We start from the raw sequence: 7,645 nt of genomic DNA on the forward strand, positions 1-7,645 counted from the left end.
GAGGAGAGGAGAGAGGAGAGGAGAGGAGAGGAGAGGAGAGGAGAGGAGAGGGTTTTGCTATCAGTTCTGAGAGGACTTAAATGCTGAATGGAAGTCTTGAACCTGCTGGGAGAGCTGGCCTGTAACTGGGACTTTGCAATGTTTGTTTGGCTGGGATGCCAACATGATATAAAAGACTGTTATACTGATGAGCAGAGCACCTTGTGTTGTGTTGAGCTGCCCATGAAGACAAAGTCTGTCATTATTTTGTCTGTTTTTACTGAATAAAGCTGTTTTTTACTGAACTGTCTCCCAGCTGCCTGTTAACCCCTCAGATCCCGACAATATATACACATTGATCCGGTTAGGGTTGCCACCTCATCCCTTTAAACCCGAACACATATGAATTACACAGGACGTTATACAAGATGCCCCCACTACCCTCATAGAAAACAAACACTGTCATTTCTTCACATTCCACATGAAAAAAACTGAACCTCTGATTGGTTGCTTTTGGCAACATGTATGTATACTTGTTCTAGAGAACATAGGGAACTATACATGAGATATCTGCCAAAAAGGTAAACAACCTTGTTGCCATAGCAACCATTTTGTTTCCTTGTTTACAAACCTGAGCTGTACAAAAAGAGCCCCCCACTGTCTATATTACAGCTCAGGATTGTAAACAAACTGGTCGCTATGGCAAACAGGTTGTTTACCTCTTTAGCAGATATTTCATATATAGGGCTATGGTCACTATGGGCAACAAGCAATTTTTACCAATCTTTTTTCTTTACCAATAACACGCTTCATGTAACAAGTTTATAAAGTCGAATAATTCAAAGCTCTCCAAACACCACCACCTCTGATTGGTTGCTATTGGCGACATGTTGGTAAACTTGGAAGGGAACATAGGGGTTTATTTACTAAAAGCAAATCCACTTTGCACTACAAGTGCACTGCAAGTGCAAGTGGAAGTGCAGTCACTGTAGATCTGAGGGGGACATGCAGGGAAAATAAAAAAACAGCATTTTTGCTTGCACATGATTGGATGATAAAATCAGCAGAGCTTCCCCTCATTTCAGATCTTCCCCTCAGATCTACAGTGACTGCACTTCCAGGTGCACTTGTAGTGCAAAGTGGATTTGCCTTTAGTAAATCAACTCCATAGGGTCTAATAATATGAAATGTCTGATAATGATACAACAGCCCTGATGACTATGGAAACCAATCAGCTTCCTTATGTCTTTTCAATCCTGGCTATAAAATAGACAGCTGGAGGCTCAGTGGTTGCTATGGGCAACACAAAATTGTGCCTTTAACACGAATTAGTTGACAAGCCCATTAAGTAGAACCGATTTAACTGACATCAGATTAATTATAGAGCAGAACAGAGAGTCCTGGAGCTAAGAGAAACACTGGGCGCAGGGACGGCATGACAGTGCTGGACAGCACAGTTGCCGATTTAAGAAGAGGAGATTTCCCCTTTTAGAAAAAAAATCTCCCCGTCATAGAGGGGCTAAAAAAACTGACATTTTTGTAATGTTATTGCAAGGTTTCAAGGCTCAAATCATAAGGTCTTAAGGTTTTTTTTTTTTTTTTTTAAGTGTTCTTGCATAGCAAGACTACTTACTGTTATCTCATATATACCATATATACTCGAGTATAACTCGCTCCGAATATAAGTCAAGGCCCCTAATTTACCACAAAAAAATGGGAAAAACTTATTGGCCCGAGTATAAGACGAGGGTGAGAAATGCAGCAGCTACTGTAAGTGGATAAAGAGGGTCAACAATGCCCATCTGCAGCTGTATACCTCCCTGTGTATATGTGCATGTGTCATGTACCTGTGTCCTGTGCATGCTTCCGTGCGCCGCTCTGCACCGATCAGCATGTAATATTCGGCGGCCATTCACTGTACAAAAGCCGCGCCTCCTCCTCGTCCATGATAGGCAGAAAACTCCATTTCCCAGCAGTCAGCAGTCAGCCTATCACAGACATTCTCTCATCCTCATACCACGGACAAGGATGAGTGAATGTCCGTGATAGGCTGTACACTGACTGCCTATCACAGACGAGGAGGCGCGGCTTTTGAACAGTGAGAGGCTGCCGAATGCTATGTAGCACACGCTTGCCGCCGTCTGCCTGCATGACACGCTGATCATGTAGGCAGACGGCGGTGACTCGAGTATAAGTCGAGGGGGGCAATTTCAGCCCCAAAAAAAGGGCTGAAAAATTCGACTTATACACAAGTATATACGGTATATTATTATTATTATTATAGCCAAATTTACCACCCTAACTCCTCCCACAGCTTTTACACTATATAGACAGTAATATACCGAAACGTGCCGATTGTTCCCGATTGGTGTGCTATTACTTTGTGGAAAGTTTCGCTGAATGGTACACGAAATATCGTCGTTTTTTGCGGCGAAATTGGTCCAATAGGAATGAATGGCGAAATGTTCAAAACTAGAGTGGGAGGAGACAAAAGCTGCCAAAATATTATAACCACCCCATGAAAAAAAAACATATATATATATATTTTTAAAATCATTTTTGAAAAAAAAATCATTTTTGAAAAAAAAATCATTTTTGAAAAAAAAAATCATTTTTGAAAAAAATAAATAAATAATTTTTGAAAAAAAAATCTTTTGAAAAAATAAAATATTTTTGAAAAAAAATGTTTTTGAAAAAAACTAAAATTATTTTTGAAAAAAAAAATCAGTTTTGAAAAAAAAATCATTTTGAAAAAAATGTTCAGCTCTTTCAGCTAATGATGGGACTTCAACTGTTTTACTACTATTTATACTTTTTAAAATATTAAGCTTTTTAACACTTGGAAAAAAAAAAATTTTGAAAAAAAAATCATTTTTGAAAAAAAAATAATAATTTTTGAAAAAAAAATCTTTTGAAAAAATAAAATATTTTTGAAAAAAAAGTTTTTGAAAAAAATAAAATTTTTGAAAAAAAAATCATTTTTGAAAAAAAAAATCATTTTGAAAAAAATGTTCAGCTCTTTCAGCTAATGATGGGACTTCAACTGTTTTACTACTATTTATACTTTTTAAAATATTAAGATTTTTAACACTTGAAAAAAAAATTTTTGAAAAAAAAAATAATTTTTGAAAAAAAAATCTTTTGAAAAAAATAAAATATTTTTGAAAAAAAAATGTTTTTGAAAAAAAAAAAATTTTGGAAAAAAAAATCATTTTGAAAAAAATGTTCAGCTCTTTCAGCTAATGATGGGACTTCAACTGTTTTACTACTATTTATACTTTTTAAAATATTAAGCTTTTTAACACTTGAAAAAAAAAATTTTTGAAAAAAAAATCATTTTTGAAAAAAAAATCATTTTTGAAAAAAAAATCATTTTTGAAAAAAAAATTTTTTGAAAAAAAAATAATAATAATAATTTTTGAAAAAAAAAAATCATTTTTGAAAAAATAAAATCATTTTTGAAAAAAAAATTACTAAAAAAAAAAAAAAAAATCATTTTTGAAAAAAATGTTCAGCTCTTTCAGCTAATGATGGGACTTCAACTGTTTTACTACTATTTATACTTTTTAAAATATTAAGCTTTTTAACACTTTTCACAGTTACTCCAGCCACTCCAACCACACAACAGTTTCTCAAGCCACTCCACCCAGTTATTCCGCCCACTCCAGTTGTAGAGGCAAGAACACTTTTCACAATTTCCCCAGAAATTGTAGCTTTTCTAGTTTTTTTTGTTGTGTGCCTTCAAATGTTTTTGAAACTAGTCACATGTTCAGCCATGTGACTTCAGATGTTTTTGAAAAAAAAATAACTGACACTTTGATCATGTGACTTCAATCCTCAAATCTCATTGGACACTGGAAGTGACTCTATGACATCAGAGCTCAGAGGCTATAAATAACGGCTGCTCAGTGTGTGGAGCTCATTCAAGCTGTGAAAGGTGCAGAGAAAGCATCGTTTTTTTCTGCTCCTTGTTTTGCTTGAATTTCTGAAATTTTCCACAATGGGAAATTGCTTCACGCATTACCTGCGCAAAAATAATGATGATGACTTTTACCATCAGTCATCTCCAAAATCATCAGGGTGTCATAGCCCTGCCAGTCCCACCTTGGCTAAGGCTGGGACTAATAACATCAGCACCTCCAACCTGATGGAGGTTTCTGCAACACCTTCAGGGCATTCAAGCCCTGCACATCCAGCTGAGACTGGAACCAATGACACCAATATGAACATCAGTGTCGTTTCAGGGTCTGGTAGCCCTTCCTGCCTCACCTCGGCTGAGGTGACTGCAGCCATCAATTCCATGTCTGGAGATGAGGATCACTACCAGTCATCTCTAGAACCCTCAGGGTGTCATAGCCCTGCCAGTCCCACCTTGGCTAAGGCTGGGACTAATAACATCAGCACCTCCAACCTGATGGAGGTTTCTGCAATACCTTCAGGGCATTCAAGCCCTGCACATCCAGCTGAGACTGGAACCAATGACACCAATATGAACATCAGTGTCGTTTCAGGGTCTGGTAGCCCTTCCTGCCTCACCTCGGCTGAGGTGACTGCAGCCACCAATTCCATGTCTGGAGATGAGGACCACTACCAGTCATCTCTAGAACCCTCAGGGTGTCATAGCCCTGCCAGTCCCACCTTGGCTAAGGTTGGGACCCACATCAGCACCTCCAGCATCATGGAGGTCCATTCGCAACATTCAGCACATTGCAGCACTGCATGTCCAGATGAAGATGGAACTCCCAACAACCAGGGCACAGAGTGTGGGCTTTTAGGACCTTGCAGCCCTTCCCATCCTGCCTCAGCTGAGTCTGAAACCCCTGACACTGCCCTAAGCATGGTGAGTGTCTTTCCAGGACCTTCAGGATGTTTCAACTCAGAGACTGAAACCACCGGATATGACTCCATCGCACCAAGCGAGGACATGACAATAACTCTGTCAAGCTTCACATTGCACTATGTGCTCGGAGAAGGAAGCTTTGGAAGGGTAAGTGCTCATTTACTCCCATTACTTAAATTACTAGCTCCACCCACAAAACACCCTTTCAACACCGAGGACTCCACTAATTGTTATCTTCTCTCTCATTCAGGTTGTTCTGGCTACCCACCGAAAGAGCCAGCAGAAGGTGGCCATCAAGTCAGTCATTAAGACTAGAAATACCTACGACCTCGATATAGAACGCTACGCCATGGAGAAGTCGGAAGGGTGCCCCTTTCTAATTCAGCTATATGCCGCCTTCCAAACACCCTTCACCGCCTGTTTTGTGATGGAATATGTCAGCGGAGGGAGTTTAGATGACTTCATCTGGAACTTTTCCCCAGTCGACAATGACATCATCAAGTAAGTTTCAAATAGTAAAGAAAGCAAGCCTTATAAGATATTTAAGTCCAATTAAATCCTTTGTATTTATTACTGTAATGCAGTCAGGTTGTATATAGAGTAATATATATATATGCTCTTCTTTCTATTTTATTTTTACATTCTCGGTGCTGCAGCAATGGTTTAAATACCTCATGCTGGCAGCACCCTGGAAAGCCTGACCACTGCTCTCACACACAGCGGGCAATGATTGCACATGTGAAAAGAGATGGAGACAGTACATAGTTGCCTAGTAATAAGTCGCATTGTACATGTGCATTGAGACACAAGCATAGGGGCAGTGTTGGAGGTGCCTATTCTTTAAAATGAAGCAGATTGGATCCTATAGGCGGGATCGCCCAGTAGGCTTTTTTGGGATCTTGGTAAAAACTGCACCAGGAATTGCACCTGTCTCAGGTGGCATTGTTAATCACACTGGACCAGCCCCTTCCTGCCCCTGCCTCCCTCTGCCCATGGGTTCTGCTTCTATCTGAATTTAATTTCTTTTAAATGTAATTTTATTTCAATCTAACTTTGTTTTTCTCTTTTACAGATTCATTGTGGCGGAAATAGCTTGTGGACTGGAGTTCCTTCACAGTAATGGCATCCTCCATAGGTAACTAATTCTATTCAATTGTAAACCATATACCTATGTAAAATGTGTGCAGAGGTGAGATTGAGGAGAGGCACATATATACAAGGGTACCTAATGTCTTCCCACTTTTCCAACCAACTGATAAAAGAAGCTAATGGAAAACTTCTGCCACTAGCAGCCATCTATAATTGAAATATCAGTTGGCGGTAAAGGGATCCTCCAAATCTGTTTTAGATGACCCGTGCCAGAGAATGACACTTACAGTCTTTCTCTTTGCAGGGACCTCAAGCCTGATAACATTCTAATGGATGAAGAAGGACATGTCCGCGTTGCCGATTACGGACTGGCAGTGGGCGGTCTATGGGATGATAAAAGGACCACCGGTGTGGCTGGAACCAGAGGATTCATGGCTCCAGAGGTTTGTATATTTCTCCATACTCATAACTTATCTATTCAGTATATCAGAATTCATCAAATACCACTCGGATTTTTCTTTACACCCATTCCTTTTATTAATGTTCGAAGTCCTGAGAAGCCAGCAGAGTGCCATATACCTTTGTAACACACTCCACTCTGCTTTATAAAGATTTATGTTTGTAAAGCAGCAGTATGGCCATTTAAAGGACACACAACAGCTTTATAAATATGTCCCTTAGAATAGGTGTTTGATGAATATACACTATAAAAGATATTATATATAAAAGACTAAGTTGGGGGGGAAGATAATGGGGTCAGCCTATTCGGCCCCTTTAAAAATTAACTCAGCTTTGTGGACTTCTTTGATGTATTCTGGTTTTCTGTACTGTCCAATGTATTTATTGATGTTCTTTCTTTGGATTGGCAGGTTGTCAACAATGACTTTTACCAGTTTGAACCTGACTGGTTTTCACTAGGAGTCATTACCTACATCTTGGCCACAAATCATATGCCATTTAGGAGCATGACCTTTGATGAATACAGGAGAACGGTGAACTTCAGCCATCCCTATTACCCCCCTGACATGGACCCGGACCTGGCGGACTTCATAGAAGGAGTAAGTAGGAGAAGACCTTTTTTAACTCTAAATAGCAACAGGAACGGATTCCGGCTACTACTGCTGCTGCTCTAGGAGTATAGTGTAGGTTTGCTGACAAGTCTGGTCATTGACTGTTGGGTAGTTTGGCTTCTTTGTCCCCCGGTAAAGGTTCAGTTATACAATCATGGAAACACTTTATCATGGGACTGAGGGGGCAGAAGATGCCACATGGGGTAAATCACTGATATGCACATTTCATAATTCTATCCAATCAGAAACACATTTATTTTTGCATCCGGCACCTGCGCTAGCCTATATGTGTGTGTCTTCTCACGTTAAGATACTCTATTGGGTTGAAAATAACCACCCAGCAGGAGACGCACAGTAGTCAGAGTTCTTTCCTAATCTATACAGAGCCAAGTGTTGTAACTTTTATTACTCATGTATACAAGTCCTCATTGATAACTGTTCATTATTTTATAGCTGCTCTGCAAATATCCGGAGGAGAGACTGGGGATCAGTGAAGACATCCGATCCCACATCTTCATGGAATCCATCGACTGGGAAGAACTAGAGGAAGGGAAAGCATCGCCCCCTTTCCAAGTGGACTGGGTAAGTACCCAAATCCTAATGGGATGATATTACTATATATCTGATAGATTGGAGCAATGCTGTGTCCTTACAGATAATGTAGGGA

The sequence above is a fragment of the Aquarana catesbeiana genome, linkage group LG12 (genome assembly GCF_042186555.1).
Source record: "Aquarana catesbeiana isolate 2022-GZ linkage group LG12, ASM4218655v1, whole genome shotgun sequence".
Classification (NCBI taxonomy): Eukaryota; Metazoa; Chordata; class Amphibia; order Anura; family Ranidae; genus Aquarana; species Aquarana catesbeiana.